Here is a 19,368-nt window from a genome sequence, read left to right on the forward strand (position 1 = left end):
GAGATGAAATAGCTTTACTGTATACACTGTGATAAGGGAATCTGTGGTAACTTTCATAGATTCCTTCAAAATGAGGAGTTGAACTGGTGGCCACTTGAGATCTCTTTACAATATGAAATACTCTGACTCAAATATTCACACTTTAGGTTATGGTTTATTTATCTGAAATAAATCATAACATTCTCTACTCTAAAGTTCTGCTGGTTAGTGAACAGTAAGTACTTTTTCATTCTCTGTGGTATATATCCTATGGCAAGGAAACTACTACCTCCAAAAAAAGCTGTTTTGAATTTGGAAACATGTAATTGCCAAGTATCCCATGTAGTCAGACAAAATCTGCCTCAATCCAAGTAATTAGTCCTAGTTCTTTCTCCCCTTGGTCAGTGGCCTGCGTCCCAGGAAGACAAGATTCTGGAAGCTTTCCTCTTTTTGTGTCAGGTTTGAACTCACTGGTCTTTGCCACCTCTTCATTTCTTTTCCTCGTCTAATAATCTGCATTAGCTATTCAGCTGCTTTCCATCATAACCAAGTCCCCAAAGTTGGGAATTTCGTGAAGCAATAAAGGTGAACTCTTGGAAAATAAGATTCTGGCTGACAGTAGAACATTTGGAACGCATGGTTGTTTTAGAAATTTTTTCTGTTCATAGTCCATTGATATTGCTTCAGGGAATTGGAGTTTTGGATAAACATTTTCTTGGCTTAATCCTTTCCTACATTCCAAGCTTCTCTCCCTTCTTCCCCCAGCCTTCCCCCAATCTCTGGCTCCCATCCATTTATACATTCATTCATTGATTCTCTCCTCGAATATTTACTGAGTTGCTACTACATAGAAAACCCTCTTTTAACCTCTGACCTATATTTCAATGATAAAAAAATATCTAAAACTTGCCCTCAAGGAACTCACAGTCTAGTGGAAGAGATACACAAACATACAACCAAAACTCAAGGCAAAAAGAATTAATAGCACAGCTCAATATATTTCAAACCACAAACTGCAGTCCACTACTAGGTCATGGAATCAATCAGTAAGTCATAACCAGCATTTTTTAAAAAATAAAATAAATTGAATAGGAAATATTGAAGTGAATCACACAGTAAGGATATGTGTTGTTTTGTGAAACTTTTATTTAACTTATAAGTAAGTGTGTGTGTGTATAGCCACGGTGCCATATATATGATTTTTTTTGTTTGTTTTTACTATGTGCTAGTTTGAAGAACAGTAGTTTAAGACATGACCAGATAGAGAAATGCTTCTCAGACTTAATGTGCATATAAATCACCTAGGAATCTTGTTAAGATGAAAGTTCTGATTCAATTGGTGTATGGTGGGGCCTCGGATTCTCTTTCTGGTGAGCTCCCGGGTGATGCTGTTACTGCTGGTCCACATAAGGAGATCCAGTGTTAGAAAGACAATTTCCAGTGGAAGGACCTGAGGAAGCTCCTGAAGCCAATCATTGGTGACTTCAAGAGCCTCCAAGGAATAAAAGAAAACAAGATTTTCCCTTCTCTTTCTGGTTTTCGCTTTTGGTAGATTGATAGAAATCCTTAGTCCATTCTTTTCCTAAGTCTGTTGCTGTCCAGCTCCCTAAACCAAGGGACCAGATAAGCTTCAGATCAGTTATTGTGAAAAGCTCCACTGCTGTCTCTGAGGATTAGCTCCCGAGTTTCCCATTATGTCTCAAGCACATGTGCCTTTCCATAGTGTCCCCTGCAATTAATGGCAGAGTACTTCCTATAAAGCAGGCTTTTAACAGCAAGGACAGGAAAAGTTTCATTTATTTCACCTTTACCTGCCCCTACATTTCATCAGGCTTCCATCGCCTGCACCTGATAGCTGCCTTGACCTCCTAATGGTTTTCTCGGCCTGCAATTCCTTGCCTTTCTTCCTTCCCCCTCCCTCATCTCTTCACCTCCTAATCCATCCTGTACCAGGACATATTGATCATCCTAAAACAAAGCTTTCATTATTTTCTTTTACTGCTAAAACACCTTTAATGGCTCCCCATCGCCTAGGCACGCACTCTGCTCCTGCCAAACTTGTTTGCTGCTGCTGTAACATGTCCTTCTTCATCTTTTAGTGACCTCTCTCCCTCCCCTTGAATGATCTCGCTTTTCCAGTTATCTGAATCCTGCCTGCTCTTTAGAAGTTAGCTTAAATCCCACTTCTTTCACAAAGCCTTTTTTGAGAAACCTCAGAGGGAATGAATCTCTCTTTCCTTTTGCTATGTCTCAGCACAACAATGCTGAACATAATTCGTGTACCTGGTGTATGGCAGAAAAAGCAAAGGTTTGGCCTTTAAGAGACCAGACTAACCAAAACCCGAGGGGTGTAACCAAATCGGATTGTGTAACCTTGGACAGGCCATTTGTCTTCTCTGAGCCTCTATTGCCCCACTAAGATAATGAGAAGATTGGAGCCTAAGATCTCCAAGTGACTGCACGTGTGCTCAGTGATAATGCACATTTTGTTGATTTCTAAGTTTTAGAGATCTCATTTTCGATTTTTCTGTGATAATTTTCCTTATTTTAATCATACTTCTCGTTAGTATTGCACTATTACCCATGTTTTGAAGTATTTTCTAATTTTAAAATTCTCACATGTGTTTGTCTTTCTTACCCCTACCAGGAAGGAACCTCATTTTATGGTTGGAGCAATGAGGCCCGGGGAGGGCCCGCCTAAGGGCACGCAGAACAGAGCACACGACCCAGCTTCCAACCAGGGAGGGCCCCATGATCCAGGGCATTGCCCCGCATCGCTCAAAGTGAGTCTCACTAATTATCTGTCAATTGATTGGAGGTTGTCAGGCCCATCTTGCAAGACAACTCCTTTCTCCCTGGAAGGAGGAGCACCTTGGAGTCTGTTGGTTAACGGGGAAAGTGCTTAGCCTGGGAGGAAGGCGGGGCACGCCGGCGTCCTCTCTCACCCGGGGTTTCTGTACCCCATTCTTCTCAAGGGAGATGTGCCGGGGTTAAAGGATACTTGGAACCCGTCCTTTTGGCGGAGACACGTAGCCGCCTCCAGCCGCTACTCGCGGCTGATCCTGTGGAGTGGAGCGCCGTCGCCCCCCACCCCCCAGCTCCAGGTTTCACTCAGGCTCCCTCCGCTCTGCAAAGGGAGGGGGAAGCTGGGGAGCCTTGCACACCAGTCTTCCCGGAGCTGCAAGACGAGGAGCCCCGTGCCCTTGGGAGCCTCTCGGCGGCTTCCCCTCAGCTGCGCCGGTGTGCAGACTCTCCCCGCCACCCCCATCCGCCGCTCGCCCTCGCTTCCTCCCTCCAGCCCCGCGGCCGAAGCGCGCACACCGGGGCTCCAGCACGTGGGCGCGCGGGAGGCAGCGACCGCTGCTGCCGCTTCCGGAGCCCAAGCCCGAGCCCGAGACGGCGAGATAGTCCTCCCATGCTGCGAGCTCTGCGGCCGCCTTCCGCTCAGCCTCTGCCCGGAGCCCAGCCCCGCGAGCCCCGCGAGCCGGTGAAGCAGCGGAGGGGAGGACACGGACAGGAGGAAGGGCGCGGCGGGCTGGGGCGAGCGGGGCTCTGAAAAAGGGGCGCCGGCAGCCGGGAGGAGGCAGCCCGGCGCCCTCACTCGCTCTCTGCTCCAGCCGCTGCTGGGGGTTCCAGGCAGCGATGCCTCCGCACTCTTTCTAGGCGGCGGCCAGCGGAGGTTTCCCGCAGCCGGCCCCCATTCCGCGGGCGAGTCCCTGTTTATCCTGGAGGACGCGCCCGGCCGCTCGAGCGGAAGCGAGCGCGAAGTCCGAAGTCAGCCCCCAGCGCCGCCAACTTCCCCGGGAGCCCCTCTCCCCGCCGCAGCCTCCGCCAGCCCTGGGAGCGATGCGCCCCCAGCCGGGCGGCGCGCCTTCTGCCAACTCGCCACCCATGGGATCCACTGCCCTCGGCTGCCCGGCTTGGAGCGCGTAGCCTTCGCCGCGTGGCCCAGGAGAGGAGCGAGACACCAAGGCGTTTCGCGGATTCCGCGCGCGCGGGTCTGCTGGGGTCTCCTGCGCCAGCAGCGTCCATACCCAGGGGTAAGTAGTCCGGTCGAGGCGGCGCCATTTACGCCTAGCTAGTTGCTTGCAGAGATGGCAGGGAGACACGAGAAAGTTGTCTCCTTACACCTATTCTGGGATTTGGCAGCGAAACGCAACATTGGTTCTCTCAATCCGATTGCCTTCGGGGCTTCCCCGAATTCCTTCATTTCTAAACCAAGGAGGGAGACCTCTTCCGCTTGCCAAGGAGAAAGGGGGCTCCCTAGAGCAGGCCACTGACTGTTCCCCAATCAGTGTGCCATTTGGGGCTTTTCAGCCCCCCGCGCATTAAACAGGCACTCACCGTGTGCGCTTAGAGATCCGCAGCCACCTGGGCGCTCTCGGAGACCGTGGGCAGCCCGGGGCCCTAGGGGAGGCTAAGCGTGCTTCATTAAAGAGAAGCGACTGCTGGGATATTAAGGAACTGTGTATGTGTGTGATTGGGAGTGGGAAAGGTAGCCACAGGAGAAGGCGCGAGTGAAATTTTTCTGTCGCTGACGGGTAGGGTACCCTGGGTGCCCCGCTCCGCGGTACGGGTTTGGGGCGCAAGATCTGGGGCTGCCGGACAGAGTCCAACAGGTGGCCTGCGCGGGCTTTCTGTGGCCGGGCGCGGGGGAGGGGAGCCGCTCCCTCCGCGGGGCCCAGGCTGCTGCTTCTAGGGGCGCATCTGAACATGGGTAAGGAAATGCGCTCTCTGCTCTCAGGCCCGATTTGGGGTGAGTGTATGAGGCATCCAAATGCCTCCTGTCGGAAAACAGCGGCCTCATTGTGTGCCTGACTGAGGTTTCAACTTGCAGGCAACTGAGGGGCCATTCAGCTGGGGCGACGCGTACTTGGCTGGTCCTCGGATGCGAGCCCGGCCTTCTTCGTGGTCCCTGGCGGTGGGTATTCCAGCTCCCTAGGCTGGGCACCGAGCCAAACCTCAGCATTTTGCTCCTCTATACTCCCTCAAGGGGAGGGGGAGTTGCAGAAGCACCCGGGCCGTGCACGAGTTTATTCTTCTTCACCTCCCTCCTGCACTTGTATCCTAAGACTCAGATGGAGGGACTGGGGTGGGTGGGAAGGGTGTGTACAGGTGGTGTGCACCTGTAAGCGTGGGGACAGGTCGAGTTTGAGAGGTGGACGGAAAGAGAATAGAGAGAGACAACGTTCTGCACCCACCCTCGGAGATTCGAACTGGGAGAGAACGTGGCAGCACTTTGCAAAAGTTTCTTCTGAATGCACCATCCTTCCGGTGACTTGAGTGTGCAAATTACTCGGGGCCCTGAAAGCGGTGGCAGCCCGAAGTATTATAGTATCTTCCAGAGTCAGCCGAGTGACTTCTCCATCCCTCCGTTTGCTCATTTGTAGATTGGGGACAGTTATCTCTGCTCAAGGCAGAAGCCTCCCTGTCTATAAAGGAGCTACTTAGAGATGGGTGTCAGGCTGGAAGATGGGGGAGCAGCTGGGGGGGGAGTTGTCTGGAGGCAGGATGCATAGTAGCCACTCACTTTTAACCCAGATTTTGTGTTTTGAGGAGGTTGATTGGCTTTGAGAAGATCGATGGAGATTCTGAGGTGCTAAAGCTTTCCCAGCATCCCCCTTGGTGCCGCCACTCCACTGCCTGCCAGCGAGCTGTCTGTACCATGGAAATGAAGTGATGGACACTCAAAACGCAAAAGAACCCTCCCATGCTAGCGCTTGGTCCAGCAGTTTCTCCTTCAGGGGAGGTTCTGGGTACTAGAGCAGTTTAGCCCAGCTGTTTCCACTCTGTAATTGCTGCTGCATCTTTCCAGACCCCATTTCGTCTCTCTTCCCAGGGAGTTCTCCTCCTCACTCGGGGCCTCTGGCAGCAGGTCACCAAGACTTTGTAAGTAGAGTGAGCCCCTTGACTTGTAGAGGGCGCTGGCTGATTTCACAGGGCGAGCATGCATGCCTAGCCAGAAGCCTGCCTCCTGGAGGTTTCTTGTTGGGAGGGGAGCCAGGAGCTGGGGCGTCAAGAAGAGGAATGCGCAGCAAGGTACTGTGTACAATAGAGGACTGAAGGACAAAGAGAGGTACAGAGTCAGAAGAAGAAGAGAAGGGGGAGTGAGGGGACAGAGAGAGACACGCAGAGGCAGAACAAGGGAGGAATGAGAGAGAGAAACATATATAGAGGCAAAACGAGCGAGGGAAAGAGATGGAGAAGGAAAGTTATAGGGTAGATGGGGCAAAGCATAAGAGGAGTGAGGAGTGAGAGAGAAGTGGAAGTAAGGGACGTAAAGGAAAAGATTTCTGAAGAAAAGAAGAGTGTAAGCAAAGGCAGCATAAAGGGAAAGGAACGGGAACACAGTAAAGAAGTCAGGTGGGGAGGAGAGGAAGGGTGGAGAATAGAGGAAGCAGGAGGCATAATAGAGGAAGCAGGAGTATAATTGCTTTACAATGGTGTGTTAGTTTCTGCTTTATAACAAAGTGAATCAGCTATACATATACATATATCCCCATATCCCCTCCCTCTTGTGTCTCCCTCCCACCCTCCCTATCCCACCCCTCTAGGGGGACAAAGCGCTGAGCTGATCTCCCTGGAGGCACTTGCTTTTTGTATTTAAGTTTTATAAACCACACTGCCATTCCAAAGAAGTTGACATAATCCACATCCTTAAGTAGCCAGCCCTGGGTTAGTGTTTGTTTCTCTGGGGAGTCGTGCATTCTGCAGAAGTTGAACACCCGCTTGGAACCCAGCTGCACTGGAGGTGACAAGAGCAAAAGAAGTTTAGATTCTTGGTAAACGCACAGATGCACAAGTTCATTTGTCTTCACTGTTTTTTTATTTTTATTTTTTCTGGGTAAACACAGGGCTGGAGAATTGAGAGGGCAGGGGCCTGTTTCATTAATAGTATTTGCCAGTGATTCTCTAAACCCTGTTTAAGGAAGCATCTTCTGGGTAGCTTTTGAGAAAAGCACAATACTGGACCCACTTCCCCAGTAGGGACAGGAATGTGCTAATTTAATGAGTGCCCCATTGATTCTAAAGCAGGGCATCCCTGAGCCACACTTTGATAAACATGGTATAGATGGTATAACACCCCTCTCTAATTTGTTCCCATATTTCCTCTTAAGAGATACAGTTTAACGTCTTGCTCTGGTATCCCGTCCTCCCCAGAAAAACTCTTTTCTTGTGCGTTTCTCTTGATAAAAGGACAAGCCCGAGGATTGCTCAGCCAGGGTTACCTTTCTCTGAACCTCATTAATCACAGTAGCTCCAGGGGACAGCAGACAGCTCTTCTGGTTGACCTTGTCAGGGGTGTCCACAACCAACAGGTACTGGGCACCCGGCAGGGCACTGTCCTGGGTGTTCTTTGTCCACTGCCTATTTAACAGTCACAAAGATCTATGCCATAGGCACTGTTACTATCGTCCGCGTTTTGTAGTTGAGGAAACTGAGACTTGACTTGTCCCAGAGAAGTTGTCTGTGGCTCAGCAACTGGAAAGCAGCAGTGTTGAAATGTGAACCCAGGTCTGGTTGACTCCAGGGTTTAAGGTCCTAATTACATACCATGCTGGCTGCTAGTCCCAGTACTCCATTCTAGACTGATGGAGTCAAAGATCCTCGGAGATCTTTCCCAAGCACTCTCTCTCCCCACTTTATCAATTGAGGAAAATGAAAAGCAGCTTAAGAACTGAAAAGTGACTTGCCAGAGATCCTACAACCAGTAGGTGTGTGTCTGAACTGGGACCAGTGCCCTGCTATCTTGAGTCTCAGTCTAGCCTCCTCCCCACTACACCTGTAGTTGTCACATCAGGCTGATCCTCGAGGGCAAATGAGCATCTTAATCAAAATACAAGTGCCTGGACCCCACTAGAGGCTTATTGAATCAAAACCTTTGGGCAGAGAGCCCAGAAACCTGTATTTTTAGTCCTTGCCTCCAGTCTGCCTCTGCCTCTTACCATTTGCCCCAGTTATTCTCTAGCTTTTGGCATCTGATGCTGTGGATCCCTCTCAAACAGCTTCAAGAGGAGAACTCCACGCCCCTCCCGCTTCTAGCAACGCGCACACACACACACACACAAAGTAGTATACTCTCTGCCTGCTGCAGCCCATGCTGATGTACCATGGGTAAGGAAAGAAGCTGGTCAACCTAGAGGCAGCTTTGAAAGCTCTTTGAGAGGTGTAGCCATCACAGAGATGTTTGCTAGACTCGGTTTTTCCTGTGCCTGGTTGGAAAGTGTGTAAGGAAGCATCAAATGCTCTTCAATGCATCAGCGTCAGCATTTGTGCTAACACTTGACACAAAATGACAGTGTGAGCCAGGCCACTGTGCTGCTGGGTCAAAGTGTCAGGCTCCATCTCCCAATTTAGTGGATCTAGCTGTGGGGTAAGAAAAGCCCCTTTCCTCCCCTTCATTAGTATGCTTTTGAGTCCCTCAGAATATGTCAGGGCCTCCGTCTGAAGGTGACAAGTTGCCATCACTCCCACACTCTTTCTAGCCCACTTAAATTGTTTTCCTGGTGATCTCAACATCTTTTCCCTGCTATTTCATTGAAAAGTGGCCAAAGGGGCCAGACATCTTGTCCAGCGAACTGTTCGTCATCTTTCCCTTTTCAGGTCCAAATTGATTTTCTGAATCTGTTGCTTTTAGCCCTGACCTCTTAGTCAGGGGTGGTAATTGAGCTCAGGTGGCATTGATAGGCAACTGTGTGATACATGTGTTTTAAACAACCACAGCTGTTTGTGAGTGGAACGCAAACCGAGGAGTAACTTACATTTACAATGTCTGCATCTTTAATAGGCTGGGAATTTTTTGGCCACTTCAGTGGGGCAAACCTACTTTTCTGGCATGGCTGGCAGTGGAGAAATTAGAAGGTGGAAGGAAATACTCTGAGTGGTTAAGACTTGGGCTCTGAATGTAGACAACTAGAGGTAAAGGCCTGCTTCCACTTTGCTAGCTGTTATAACTTTGGTCTGGTTATTAAACTTGCCCATGTCTCCATTTCTTCACCTGGACATTGAAGATGATAACAAGATGTCCCTTCTGTGTATGCTGCCAGGACTTACCTTGGTCAGTGACTGAAGTGCTAAGCCCAAGTCTGGCACATGGTGAGGACTCACCTGTTACCTAGTATTTATGAAACAGGTGTCATGTGTCAGGCTCCATTAAACCGAGGATAAAACTGACATCACAGAAGTTAAGCAGCTTGCCCAGGTCACCCAGATCCTAACTAACAGACTCAGACTTGCCATTCAGATCTGCCCTTTTAAATTCTGCTGACGCTTACTGTTACATTGATATGAGTAAGGAAGGGAGTTCCTTCCTTACATGTTAAGACAGAAACATACTCTGGTTTGTATTTTAATTAAACCCACTAGGAGAGTGTCAAACAGAACTATTGTAGGTGGGGATCTTTTGAATTTGGGGGGATAATTTTTAGGTGGTTAAATCACCTCCAGATACTTGCTTTTGCTTTTCCAGCAATTGGGAAGAGTGTTCATGGATCCATCCCCTGCTGCTTTTGCTTGGATAACTTCTACCTGTTTTTAAAGTCTCAGCATAGATACTGTTTCTTTGGGAAAAATTCCTCTTGACTCTTCAAGGGCTGAATTAGATGTCTTTATGATATGTTCCTTCACTTACACTATAATATGTATCCATTTATTTCTTTATATCTGCTACTTAGTCTGTATATAAGTTTCTTGAGATCATGGACCTGGTCTTAACTGAAGGTATAGCCACAGTGCCCAGGACAGTATGTGACATATAGAAAACTTACAAAATACTTTTAAATGACCAGTTGAAACTTTGAGCTATTTCTAGGGGTTTGAGAAAAAGTGGTCATTGTCCTCAAACTCTAAAAGGAGAACATCCAAACATTGGCATTGAAAACTTTGCTGTATAATGTGTCCCCAGAGGCTTTAGTTCTTTAGATGGAAGACAGATGTAACGGTATCAGTAGTTGTTGACTAACTATGTTGGTAGCTTTGGGCAAGTTCCATCGTGATGTTGCCTAAGATGTAATTAGAAGGGACATTCTGATTTATAAGTTAATGTGATTTTATCTGTACATTTAATTAGTTGCTCAGAAAGGCACTTTTGTTCCTCAGCCCAAAAGTTTTAAAAATTAATAGGCTCCTGGAGTTAGAACCAAGGTTAGAGATAATCTAGTTCTACCAGCTTGTAGAAGAGGTGAGAAAATGGAGACTCGGAGAAGGAAAGAGGCTTGCCCAAGGTCACCCAGCAAGTGAGTGCCAGAGCCAATGTGAGAGCCAGAGGTTTCTGGCTGCTTGCCCAGGATTCTTAATGCACAGCTGAGAGTGATGAACACATCAGTGGTGAGCTACTTGTTTGCTTTGAAGGCATGCTTGCAAGCCCTGTGCATGTATATATCCTGGACTCTGCACAATTCCAAGATAAAGCTGTGCTGAGAAGGAGGGAAGCAGGACTAAATGATTTGCTACTAGGGGAAACCCTAAGTGTCAGAGAAGTTTGTGAGAGAGCATCTTGGCGGGTCCTACGTTGTTGGCAAGGTCTTATGGGTTTCTGGGATTCCCAGTCTACTTTCCAAATAAGGAAACATGACTTGACAGAAATCTTTCTTTGATGTTCTTGAGTGTGGTGTTTCAAGGAGACATAGAGATGTATGGAAGTTCATTGCCAAGCCCCTGGCATAGGTTTGTTGGCAAAACGGGGGTTCAGATCATGCTCCCCTTCCTTTTTAATGCTTTTTTTTTATATGGGAAGCAGTCACCTTGGGACCCTTCTGTCTACCTCTGGGGTGCCTTGGAGTCTGACTAAATAGACCAGCTTAAATACATCCTCAAACACAGAAATGTGTGCAGTGCACTCTGATATCGTCAACACACAGATCTTTATCACATGGTATCAATATTATGGAGACAGGAAGACACAGATCATTGGTGCGATATATTGTGGATGATCCTTTGGAAACATTATAATCAGTGCTGACAAAGCAGTAGAAATGTCTCAACACATCGCCTTCCCTGCCTCCCAAAAGGCTTGCCAGATCAACCCAAAGTAACAAGACTGTGATTATTCAAGGAGAGAAGGCACAGTTAAGAATTCTCTTCGCCTCTCAACCATAATCAGTCTGAGATTATTGGTGCTGTTTTTGATTTGGTGTCCAACGGCTGGGTGCGAGGGAGAGGCACCTCTCTTTGTACCTTTACCAGCAGAATGAATTGCTCCCTTCTCTAGCTTGTCTGGGTGCCTGAAATTCCTCCACTAAAGGGTAATTCCTTGGGATTTGAAATAATTTGGGTTTTCTACGGTCCTCTATTAAAATACAAAACTTCCTGTGTAAGATATCAATTAGCTACTTTAGCTCTCTAGACCTAACATCTCACCCTATAATTCTCATTTGATGGAGGCATTTTGACAAGCATTAAGGGTAAATACTACCAGGACTACCAGCACTATCAGGACACCACCTACTACTACTTCTCCTGCTACTGTTAATGTTTGCCTTTATTGAGGACCTACTATGTGCCAACATGGTTCTAAGTTCTCACATGTATTTTCTCCTCTTGTATGCCTAGTAACCTAATGTTATAGTTATGGGTAGGGGAATTATGATATTACCATAGAGATGACAAATACGTTGAAAAGTGGGGGTGGGATAAACCCAGAATAGTGAAAAAAAAAAAGTAATATCCTGAGCTGGAAAAAATAATGAGAAGCAATGCAAAAGAGCAGGAGGAAAGGGAAGATCTCCTTTCTTTTCCCTGTTCCCAGACATCCAAGTCTCCAAGTAGGATCTTTAGAGAAAGGGAGGGAAATAGAGTCTTGGAAAGCTAACTTGTACCAAATCCCTACTGCTGTAACTGGCAGAACAGGACTTTAAATTCAGACTTTCCTTATTTTCAAACTTTGGTAGGTAATACTGTCTCCAATTGACTTATAAAACTCTGAGCTTGAAAGATGCTTAGGGAATATCTTGTCCTGCAGCTTTCAAATGACTATAATGTACATTAAAAAACATATTTTACATCCTTACCTAGTACATATCCACACACACAACTGACACAAAAGTTTTTAAAAAGTAATATTTACTCTTGCTGTAGGTTATTTACTGACATTTCCTGTTCTGCTGTATTCTGTTACCCACCGTATACATGTCCACGTATCCACAACTTAGTCACACATATAATTAAAACAGAAATTTCAAAAAATAATATTTACCCCTTTTTACTTTGGGTGATATCTTTGCATTCTATTCTGGTTCATTTATAAAAATTATGGTATGACCCACAACTTTTGTTTCATGACTCTAATGGGGTGAAACACACAATCTGAAAAGCGCCGACCGAATCTACTCCTATAGACTTTTAGAGATGGATAGAGTGAAGCTTGTGGGGAGTGAAGCCAACGTTTTCCTTTGTCCAAGATCCCATGGCAGCTAGTAGCTGAACCAGCCTTAGACCCAGGCTCCCGATGCCCATCCACACCTATGAGCAAACGCGTCTTTGATTGTGGACTCTGGGCCATTATTAGATTCAATCTGACAGCAGATTGTTGCCATTGGTTGCTCCTCATCTCTGCCCTTGGCCTTGACTTCCACTCCCTTCATGTAGATTTTTTTTTTTTTTTTGTAAGATTTGAGTGCCAGAGTTATTTGTGATGTATGGGTTTGGTGGAGGGTGCCTGTGGTTGAGAGGCTCTGTGGAGGGGCAGGAACAGTGGTAGGGGCCCTGTGACTCATCTGTGGGGCTCTACAGACTTTTTTGATCAAATGCCTGGGGATAAGATCCTGGAGGATGGAAGAAGCATTGATGCCAACCTGGTTGTCCTTTATTCCTATACCTGTTTCTCTCTGGACCACTTACCCTTTCACAGTCCAGAGGGCATTACTCTTATGTTTAAAGGCATTAATTCAAGCACCAGTGACAGTTTAGTTTTTCCATACTTGGTGTACAAAGAACCCTTTCTGGAAACTCTGATAACTTTTGGGATGGCGTGGGGCGGGGGAGGGCAGAATTTTTAAAAATTGTAAATTTTAATTTATTTAGCACTGCTTATGAATGGTAAAAATCTAAACAGTACAAATTGGGTAGAACAAAAACAAAAACAAAAATTCTTTTTCCATCTCTAATCCTGGTCCCCAGTTCCCCCTTTCTTAGTATAGCTGTGTTGTCCGAGTCTTCTGCATTTTCCCTGCCATATATGGGGACAGATCGCCTGTTTTTGTTTCTTTCACACAAATGACAGATATGCTATACCTTTTTTTTTTTAATTTAAATGGCACATCTTAGGGGTAGTTAACATAAGTTTCTATTGAGCTGCCTCTCTCTTCTTCTGAGCTGCATAATGTGCCATCATATGGATGTGCTGGGATTTACTTCGCTGTGGTAAAGTGTAATGATTAAGAATCTAAACTCTGGAGCCAACCTGCCTCTGTGTAGGGGGGAGGAGGAGGAAAGGGAAGGACATGTGGGACTTTTCCATACAATGAACTACCAACAGTTATTTGCTGAGGATCTTTTGTCTTTTTATTTGATCCTGAGAAAATAAGGGGCAAGTAAAGACAATGCTTCCTCTTCCTGAATCTGGAGGCAGCACTTATTTACCCCAAACAGGTTTCCTCTTCCTGAATCTGGAGGCAGCATTTATTTACCCCAAACAGCATTTATTTACCCCAAACACTTGTGTGTTATTGAGACTTCAGCCACATGCTGTCTCGGAGGTATCTGCTACAAGATCATTCCATGCAGAAGGGAGAACATGTACAAAGGGCTTGAAGTGGGACTGTGTGTTTCACAGTCGAGAACCAGCAAGGAAGCTAGTGGTGCTTGAAGTAGAGGAATACAGTAGCACATGTTGATTCCTAGGAAAAAGCTGGTTTAAGGCCAATGTATAGGCGTGTTAACAACAACAAAATTCCATCTAATCTGCCTCAGCTAGGTTTCTGCAGAAGTTTTAAAGAAGGCTATATGACTATTTCCAGAGTAAGAGAAAATAGATTCTACTTTACAGAGTCCAGGATTTTTCAGTGAAACTCTCCCGCCTGTTATCCTAGTGAGTTTGAAGGGAGCATAAAAGTGTAGCCAGGAAACAAGTGTTCAGTGAAGGAACATCCACTTGAATAAATGAACAAATTAGAAAGTGAACTCACTAATTTGGATGGTGAGACATAATGGAAGAGACAGGCAGCTCCATCCTGATTGGTAGGCAGGGAAGGCAGTGAAATTTCTGAAAGAAGCAAGTTTTAAGTTATCAGCAGGGAAATTCCATACCAGCCAAAGTGGGGAAGAAATTTTACTTTGTACTCAAAGTTATAGGTTTTTTCTTTTTAAAATCAGTTGTTTGGATGGAAGTAGAATGAAATTAAACAGCACAGAGAATTAGTAGCAGCCAATTCTGCCCTCCCCATCCTACCTTAATGAAGCTTTTGGTGTGATTGTCTCAGTGTTACCCCCACTAGCTAAAAGAAATAAAGGGAGACTATCAAAATGCTTGAAATGTATTAATACATTGTCTTGAACAACACATATTTTTAACAACAAAAGTATCTCTTAACTCCTAGCTTTTTGTTTGTATACATCATAGTGAAGAGTGTTTTACAGAACCATTTGATCTGAGAAAATATTTATATTGGATGTTTTCTGTGCATTTATTTCTCTTAAGAAAAAAAATAGCAACGAAAAACATTGTCAGTCTGGGTGGGTTCTTTTTCAGATGCAAGATTACTCAAACTGAAATCCTTTTTGTACTCAAATTGGGCCTGCCAGCTTTAAAAGACTCTAAAAAGTCAGGACAATATGATAAACTGGCCCGTGTGTTCAGTCTGAGCTCATCAAGGCTGCGCCAGAATTGACATTTCTATACAGTGTGGCTTGATGCTCTGATTACAAATTGGTCCTGAGTAGCTAGACTCTTTATAATTTTATTCACTAAGGGGTCGTGCTTGTATCGTTTGGTCTGTTTTGGTTTTGAAATCTGGAGGAGGAAGTATACTTCTGGTTCCCCTCTCTTGTTTAAGAATGTGTGTGTGTGTGTGTGTGTGTGAGAGAGAGAGAGAGAGAGAGAGAGAGAGAGAGAGAGAGTCATACAGAAACAAATGCAGTTTATTGTATGCAAAAAGAAGCGTTTCATCTTCCTTCAAGGCAGTGATGATAGCATTTCTCTTCCTACCTCTTCTTTCCTTTTTTGCAAAAGCAGCTTAAATTGTAGTTTTAGGAAGGGTATTGAGTATTTATTATTTCTCATCATTGATTTTACTTGTGATAAACGGATGAATTATTTTGGAAAAGGGTAGGTCTATAATTGTATCTCTTTTGGGTTTGTTGTCAAGAATTCTATTTTTAATTCAATTGTATGAAAGTTTTCACACAAGGAAATTACCAACAATTACTTTTTGGTCGAGGACCTTTTGTACTTGGGGTCTTGGGAGAATAAAAGACAAGTAAAGACAATGCTTTCTGTCCTCGGAAAACCTAGAAACAGCATGTGTTTACCCAGAGCAGATTGAGAGTGGTAATTAAGAGTTAAACTGGATGCTATAGACAGCGAATCCACTAGGATTCAGAGAAGGAAGTAATCAGCTAGGAGCAATATAATTGGGTGACATTTCCAACATGTCTTCAGAGAACCACTGTAAAATAGTAAAGTGGGCAGTTTTATATGACCATGATTACATACACTGAACTCTTACAACAATAAATTAAAAATGATTATTTTACACTGTCACTTGATGTGGACTACTTCAAGGCTACAAAGCACCTAGATCATGGATAAACCTAGGTTTCAGTGCAAGTAAGGGAAGTCTCCAGCCCTCCATGTACCCAACCACTGTCCCCAAAGAAAACAATAAACCTTGAACTGAAACCCAAGTGAGAAATACTGAGCAAGGAGCAAGTAAGAAAGACCAAATTTATTCTGTGTGTGATACTCATACAGCTGTATTTCTGAGGATCAGCCTTGAGTGAGCCAGTTGTAAACTAGAGGGTAAGGAAGCTGAACCTGGCTTCCGCATAATATTAGGACCTGGAAGGAAGGGGACCAAGTGGTCCTAGGTTGGTAGCCTCCCTTGTCTTCCAGCGAGAGCATCCACCGTTCCTCTTTAGAGAAAAGTATACCCTATTTGGGACTACAGGAATCCCACAGGGAAGATAAAAAAAAAAATGATCCCACAATCAAAGATGGTAAAAATACACAAGAAAACCAACCATTTTCAGTCAGAGAAATAAGAAGGAAAACAAAACAGAAAACAGACTGAAACCCCTGAGACTTTCACATATTGGAATGATCACATATAGAACAAAAAATAAATTTGGTATGTCTCTTTAAAGGAATAAAAGGAAATTATTTAAAATACAAGCATGCATATCATCAATCTAATTAGAAGCTTGTCAATTTTAATAAGACATTTCAAAGGAAATCATTGACTTTACAGATCCTTTATTTATATTTTGTTCTTCAAAAGACATAGAGAGATAAGCCATGAACCAAAAATTTTTTTTGAAAAACATGTAAATAATGAAAAAGTTGTGACTAGAATATATAAAAGCTACTGTGAAAGAAGAAAAAGATAAACAACCTAATGGAAAAATGGGCAAAAGAGCTTCAACAGGAGTTACCCCGAAAAGAAAAAAACATAACCAGTACGCATATGAAGAGTTGCATGACCTCATTAGTAATTGGGGAAATGCAAAGTGAAACATCACTTAGATCTCATTTATGTTTGCTAGATTCGAACAGATTAAGAAGTCTGAAAACATGAAGTGTTGGAGAGAATTGTGATACATTGATTTGGGGAATGCCATCATTTCGGATTATGTTGCTGCATTTTCTTGTGACGTTAAACATTGGCTTATATTATGACTCAGCACTTCCATTCTTGTGTGTGTGTGTGTGTGTATGTGCCTGTGTGTATACACATATATATATCCTCCAGATATTTTGCACGTGTCGCAGTTGACACATACCAGAATATTCATAAAAGCATTGTTTATAATAGCAAGAAAATGGGAATAACCGAAATGTCCATCAATAGGAGAGTGAGTAAATAAGTTGTAGAATATTTATGCAATGGATTATATGGCAGAGAAAATGAGTGAGTTACGAATATACATATTGTATACTAACCTAGAAATGAATATGAAAATATTGAATAAAATTAGCTTATTTATAGGAACATTTTTTGCGTTTTTTTCAACACAAACAACACTAAAGTTATTTTTATTTTTTTAAAGGAAAGAAATGTAAACAAAGTTCAAGATATGGATGATAGTGGTTTCTTCTTGAGGGGGGGCAGCAGGATGGAATCAGAAAGGGGTATGGGAAATGGAATTCTGGGATTGCCTGCCTTTTGGAAGCAAAGGGTTTAGGAATTTAGCTGCCCTTTACCTGTGGAAGTGTGGTTACTGGAATTGACTGACTGACTTTCAGATGGAGGGACTCTCACTGATTAACTGGCTCTTTAGAAGCTTGTGTACTAGTGCAAAACTGCCATAGATCTTTTTGTATGTGTTTAAAGCAGTTCCCTCTGATGGTGGCTGCAGAACATTCGGTCTTTTCCTTGGGGAGTAGGGACCTTTTATTGTCAGTTATGAAGTAAGCCTTATTGTTTTCATTTTAAAGATGAGATGGTTAACTACTTGCTCACGAGTTGCCAGCTACAGAGTGCTAGAGCTGGGATTTGAACCTCAGCCTTTTGACTTCACAGTTTACCATTAACATAAGGTAGCTCTCGCGGAATTATAGCACTCATCATACGCCGTGTTATAAGGTTATATAATAAGATAATTTTTATCAGAAGCCTTAGAGTTTTTCCCTAGCTTACTGATGCTACTCCCTACTTCCATATCTTGATAAAATAGTACCAGTTGTGCCAACCAGAAACCCAGAATTATCCTTGACATCTCTACATATTTCACCCTATCTCTAATCAACCAGACTCTTAACATTCCTAAACAACTTTACAGCCTGACCATTAGTCTTTGTCTCCGCATGGTTGCCTGAAGAACCTCTTAAAAAAGGCAAGTCTGATTCTGGTACTTTGGGTCACCTTAAAATTATTCTGCTATTCTCATTAGGTCTTAGGGTAAGAATCATATCCTTTCCCTACCTCTCCACCTTATCTCACACCACCAGCCACCCCTCACTGGTCATGCTGACCTTTGTTTTTTTCAGTCTCTTGCTCCTTCGTGCCACAGTGCCTTTCCATGTGCTATTTGATTTGAAATTTGAAACATCCAAGTATATTACTGGTTACTCTCCCTTGTTATGGTCATCCACTAACTCCCAGGCCATGGCCTCAATGTTCTTAAAGATTTTCACTCCTGTGTTGGCTCTCTTTCTTCAAAACTACCCTGGTCATAATTCCTTTTTTTTTTTTTTTTTTTTGCGGTACGCGGGCCTCTCACTGTTGTGGCCTCTCCCGTTGCGGAGCACAGGCTCTGGATGCGCAGGCTCAGCGGCCATGGCTCATGGGCCCAGCCGCTCTGTGGCATGTGGGATCTTCCTGGACCGGGGCACGAACCCGTGTCCCCTGCATCGGCAGGCGGACTCTCAACCACTGTGCCACCAGGGAAGCCCTGGTCATAATTCTTAATGATTACAGTCTCCATTGTAGATAATTTCCTCATTATCCCAGTCAATTCCTTGAATTCTCCTCCTTCCATGAATCTTGTTCTCCATCCTACTTTATCTGACTACTACCCTAGCCATGCCCTAGGCTTATGGTTCTCAAATTTTGGTGTCCATCACAATCACCTCGGGGACTTTTTAAAATAGAGTCCTGGGTCCCCCACCCTAGAGTTACGACTCAGTAAGTCTGGGGTGGGGCTGGAGAATTTTCATTTCTGACAAGTTCAGAGTGATGCTGCTGCTCCTGACCTGAGGGCCACACTTTGGGAACCACAGTGCTACATCTTGTCCTCTGCAATAACTGCACCACATCTGTGATCTGAATGTCAAGCGTCTCACATTCTAACTCTTTAGCTCAGTTCTTTACTTCTTCTAGTACCCTCCCTCCAACGATTCTTTGACAACCCCAATCTCAAATCATATATAAGAAAATGCAGAGTTTTATAATTATCAAGTGCATGAATGTGTACAGTGATTGGGATGAGTCATTCAGGAGTGGTGTCATTTTCTCTGTGTCTTCAAACTAGAACTTTCTGGAAATTTCCATAGGGTTCTACCTTCCTTTCCATATATATGTATGTATTTATGTATTTATGTATATCTATAGTATATATATATATGTATATATATACTAGTCTAATTTTAAAAAAGCAGAGTTGCTAAGCTCTTGGAGGTGAAGTGTTATAAAGGTCATATAAAATATATTAAATTAATAAACTTGATTCATCTCAGGGATAAAGGTGTTAAACAGACACACCCAATTCACTGCTAGATTTTTAATAGTTTCATCA

At 44.3% G+C, this 19,368-nt stretch overlaps 1 long non-coding RNA gene across 1 annotated transcript in view; it reads left to right on the top strand.

The window, feature by feature from the left end:
- The window catches only part of LOC308616002, a 608,908-nt gene that overhangs the window by 189,179 nt on the left and 400,361 nt on the right, over positions 1 to 19,368 (top strand). The window contains exon 3 of the long non-coding RNA XR_014015681.1: positions 2,627 to 2,762. This is a non-coding gene — a long non-coding RNA (uncharacterized lncRNA). The remainder of the gene's footprint in view (positions 1 to 2,626; positions 2,763 to 19,368) is intronic.

The sequence above is a fragment of the Mesoplodon bidens genome (assembly GCF_964165515.1).
Source record: "Mesoplodon bidens genome assembly, chromosome: 4".
Classification (NCBI taxonomy): Eukaryota; Metazoa; Chordata; class Mammalia; order Artiodactyla; family Ziphiidae; genus Mesoplodon; species Mesoplodon bidens.